Below are 4,997 nucleotides of genomic sequence, written 5' to 3' on the forward strand. Positions count from 1 at the left end.
TGATTAAAAAAATACAGAAAGAGAAAGAGAAAGGGTGGCAATTTAAAATTATGAGAATAAAGGAGGGGCTACCATCTCAAACCTAAAAGTATAAAATACTTAAAAATTTTAGGAGCACCCTTATTCCAATAACTTTTTTTAAGTTTGAAAAATTATTCTGAACTCTGTCTCATTCTTAGTGTTTTAGGAAAAGTAATTTAATATAAAATTGAAAAACAGAAAATGTTTAGGTCAACCTCATCTAAAATTATTTTAAGAAAGAAGAAATAAATGATAGAATAACATTCCTGTACACAATAAAAGTATGACTTGGATGCATGCTCACAAAGCAGGTAAATCCTATAGCTTGCTATTTCCAAATGAGAATCTCAAAAAATGAGATGAAATTCCTTCAGAAAAAAATAGTGAAAGAAAATTACACTTGTGAATGAAAAACTGGAAGAAATACAAAAATAAGCACATTTATTTTAAGGCAAATATGTTTAAATTTTTTTTGTGTTTTCACTTGAAAATGCTCTGCATTTTAAATTAATTAAATCAAAAGCAATGTGCAATAGAAAAATTCAACGATGTCAAAAGTTTGTTTTTTAAAGTTATAATGTATTTGATAAGAGTTTTGATAATCTGTACAAAAAGAAATAACAGGGAGAGAAAAATTACATGGGCTATAATTATTAGGATTGAATGGGGAACATCATGATAGGTTTAAAGAGGAGATAATATGAAGTAGTTTTCAACTTTTTTTTTTTTTTTTTTTTTTTTTTTTGAAACAGAACCTAGCTCTGTTGCCAGATTGGAGTGCAGTGTGGCATGATCTCAGCTCACTGCAACCTCTGCCACCCCGGTTCAAGAGTTTCTCCCACCTCAGCCTCCCGAGTAGCTGGGATTATAGGCACATGCCACTAAGCCCAGTTAACTTTTGTATTTTTAGTGTAGACTGGGTTTCACCCTGTTGGCCAGGATTGTATCTATCTCCTGACCTCATGTTCTGCCCACCTCGGCCTCCCAAAGTGCTGGGATTACAGGTGTGAACCACCGTGCCTGGCCTCAACTTCTATATTTGCTAATAAATTTGAAAATTAAAATGACTTGGACAAATTCTTTCAAAACAACAGTTTTTAAAGTGACAGAAGAAGAAATATGCCCATAACTCTGTAAATTTCTTACCTGTGTGCCAAGTCACAATAAGATGACACCATGAACTTAGAGTGGTGTCACGGTATAAAGTCACATATATAGAAAGATAAAAACATCCAACTTTGTTTTTATCTATGTATCTACAAATAAATATGACTTTCATAGGAAAACTTAACATCTTTGTGACACTAGGATTGACCAAGATTTAGGTATGTCATGCAAAAAGTATTAATCCGTAGAGAATTCTAGTAAACATAATTATTTTTGTTTATAAACTAAACTAAGAGCACATAAGTCAATAGGCAAAGTGGAGAAATATGTTTTCAATAATATATTTGACATAATAGCCATCCACAGGATATTCGGACTATACCTAGAAACACAACACAATAGAAAATACAACAAATTTATCTAATCGTAAGGTAAATATGGGTTAAAACCACCATGATATACAGATTGATGGATAGCAGCATCAGTCATCAGTATGGGTTAAAACCACCATGATATACAGATGGATGATATACAGATTGAGAATAGCAATACTGCTATTCCAAAAATCCAAAATCCAAATTTCTTCTAAATAGAAACTCTTCGAGACATGACACCACAAGTGGAACATTCCACATCTGACACCTTTGCTTTCTGATGGATTGATGTACACAAAATTTATTTCATGTACAAAATTACTTAAATTATCGCAGTCAAGCCTCTTTTCTCTAGTAAAAGAAAAATCTCTCTTTCTGAATTAATGCTTGAGAAATGTCCTTTTCCTACTGGTTCACATTTAGCCCAAAAAAGGCATTTGATTCAACAGCATACAGCTCCTGTGAGTCCACATTCAACATTTTTGATACATTTGATTCATCTTTAGTTTCTACAGAAGACAAAGAAGATAGAGAAGATGGCTTAGTATTGAATAAGAAGTTGATTCCCCCTCCTAATGCACAAATACATACATTTGGAACTACTGTACAGGCTAACCCATTATATAAGCTGAGACCAAAGTTAACTCCTGGAATGACTGAAATAAGAGGAAACACTTCTGCAATTCTGCAAGGTAATTGTGACTTGGAAGAGAAGAGGACCACCTTGTGTTTGCAGTCATGGAGGGAGAAGCAGTGTCAGGTATCTGGAGACGGCCATGCCCATGTGACCAGGTAGGGAGCTTGGAAAGTCCACACACTGATTACATACACTGCTTCCTGTCCTATTTGCTTCAGATTACAGGGGATCCCTGTTACTGTGCAGTGATGCACCTTTCCCAAGGGAAACCTAAAGGCAAATTTTCCTCATGAACTCTGAGCACAAGGACAACCTCTTCTCTAAGCTTTTGCAATGACAAAAACTCCTGCATACACAACCTGAGCAGTGGATTCACAACTTTAGTTTTGATGCCCATGACCCGTGTGGATTTCACTTCTAAAATGAAACAGATAACTTTTAGAACATTATAAAGATCCCATGTCTTGCATGTGTTTTGAACTGTTGCTTACTATATCTCTAGATGGGACTTCTCCTTTTAGCCTGCAATATATCTGCCATGCAGTAATCTGCAGGTACACTACATATGATGGATTGATTAACTCCCTTTACCATCAATGTTATAGGAATTTTTAAAAGTATCATTACAAACAAAAAGGTAGGATTCACAAGTTAAAATGAGGACCGGTCAAGCCAAAGTAAACTCTCCTGTCCTCAGAGGGTATTAACTAGGTCTGCTTTCACGTGGATAAGATAGCACACCTATAGCAACAAACGTATGAGTGGTGGGTTTTCTCATACAGTATGTAAGCTTAGTGTTAGTATCTGTCAGACGCAATCTGCTGTTACTTATTCAGATAAATGTGGTGCCTATTGAAACAACAGGATAGAACTACAGGTATTCGGTAAGACTACAAAAACATTTTGGTGATTTAGCTAACAGTTTTTAATGGCTGTAGTAATTCAGTGAGGCAACACTGGGGCCTTTGTTATGAAGAATTCTATTTCTTTCTGAAGGACAAATGCTTAATATTGGATGAGTATTTCAGCATTGTGACTCTTTGAAATTATTTCGTCTATGTTTTTCTATAATCTTCCAGAAGTAATGATGTTTGTAGTTGCTATAATTCAAGCTTTGGGAGTGCAATAAAATAAAATAAAATAAAAGACTGCCTTCCTTTTAAGAAAAAAAAATGCAAGTTTCTAGTCACAAGGGCATAGTGCAGTTCAATTAAGTGTTGATGTAGTTTATAGTTACACTCCTTTTCTTCTCTGCAAAAGGTACTGGTAAGTAAACCAGCTTTTCTGAATAGTCATTCTTAAAATTTCAGACTTACAAAATTAGTAGTAGAATTTTATTCAAAGGCCCTAAGTACCGATATTTTTAATGAGTGCTTTAATTTAAAACAAGTATTTGGAATAGCTGCTACAATGTATTCTTCCATGTGATTTTTTTAAGTTGACATGCAGTCTAATTGTTGTTTCATAAAAGCTGGATATTTTTCTATGCCCATAACGAGTTTGTGAACCATGAAGAAGATGAAACTAGAAGATTACCGAACAAGTCAGAAAATAAGAACTTCAGTGGTTGGAGATGTTGGGATTATTGTTAAACTATAATTAATAATTTGGATAGCAGTACTTATCTCTTTGTTGTAAATTCTCAAGGCTGAATTAAGTATAATTTATAGAACCTCAGTGCAGTTATTCTTAATGGGAAATCTGAGATCTAAAATTTAGATTTAAAAGGTACTGCATAACCATTGTATCCATAAATAGCTTAGCTCCTTTTCATCATTTTGAATAGTATGTATCACTACTGGAGTGAGCTGTTCTTGAAGTTATTTCAAGTTCTAGTGTTCACTTCTAAGTAACAGAACTGAATTTACAGTTCTAGATATTTGGCAGTAAAATAGCCACATCCATTCTTATGTCTTTTTGTGAATGTGCTCTATACCACTGTTGAGTGCTCCACAGTTTCTACACTAGCTGCTACAAAATGTGATTTTACATCACTATGGCGATTGCCAAGGCTACAAAAAAAGCAAAGCTGTATTTGTATACAACACTAACCCTATGACTAGTAATGCATGTTTCTGCTTGATGTGCCTTGTTACAGCTACTTTCTTGTGCTAATAAAAGATGTTTGGTGTTCTTGTAAAAAAATTGAAATAAATAAATTTAAGTATGTAGAAATAGTATTGTCAAAGTCAACATGCAGCGTAGGGATGAATATCTAAATTTAACATTTTATTTGTGGAAGCAAAAATTGCAGTTCAGAGCATACATGCAGATCAGGTGGTCTTTGATATGTCTGAAGAACAAAGAAAAGGTTAGGGTTTTATTAGGAAGATAATTATTGCCTATGGTTTTGAAAGAAAGCTTGTGGGCACTAAAGAATCTTTTGGGAGCCAGTAAACTCTGATTAGTGAGTGATGGTGATAGGTGATACTAATTTTAGAGTCATGGCAGGTGGTTTAACCCACTACTAGCTAAAACTGGTCTTAAGGTTGCAGCAGACCATTTCAGCAGCTGGGAGAGAATTCAGTTCTTGGAGCAGTGCTATACGCCCTAAGTGACTTTAGATTATGATTAATTGAGTATGACAAGTATGACTTGATTTGTAAAATTATCATTCAGAGTATGAAAAAGATTTTCTCTATTCTTCTATGAGAAAGGATGATTCAATATTCTGCAATGTCTTGCTGTTATTGTTCACTTACTTTATTTAAATTCAATTTGTTTGTAGGGTCTATATATTGTAATTAAAATCTTGCTGTGTTCTTGATGATTCATTGGGAAAAACAGATGGTAACAAAGTGATTTCAACCTATTTGATTGTTTCACTTCAACGATCCCTTTAGCTTGGGCCTGCTTAA

The 4,997-nt window shown here is 34.2% G+C and overlaps 1 pseudogene; it reads left to right on the forward strand.

Moving 5' to 3' along the window:
- The first annotated feature begins 304 nt into the window (after positions 1-304).
- LOC100430389 (suppressor of cytokine signaling 5-like) lies at positions 305-2,820 on the forward strand (annotated as a pseudogene).
- Positions 2,821-4,997: the final 2,177 nt, after the last annotated feature.

Source organism: Macaca mulatta, chromosome 3 (genome assembly GCF_049350105.2).
Source record: "Macaca mulatta isolate MMU2019108-1 chromosome 3, T2T-MMU8v2.0, whole genome shotgun sequence".
NCBI classification, from domain to species: Eukaryota; Metazoa; Chordata; class Mammalia; order Primates; family Cercopithecidae; genus Macaca; species Macaca mulatta.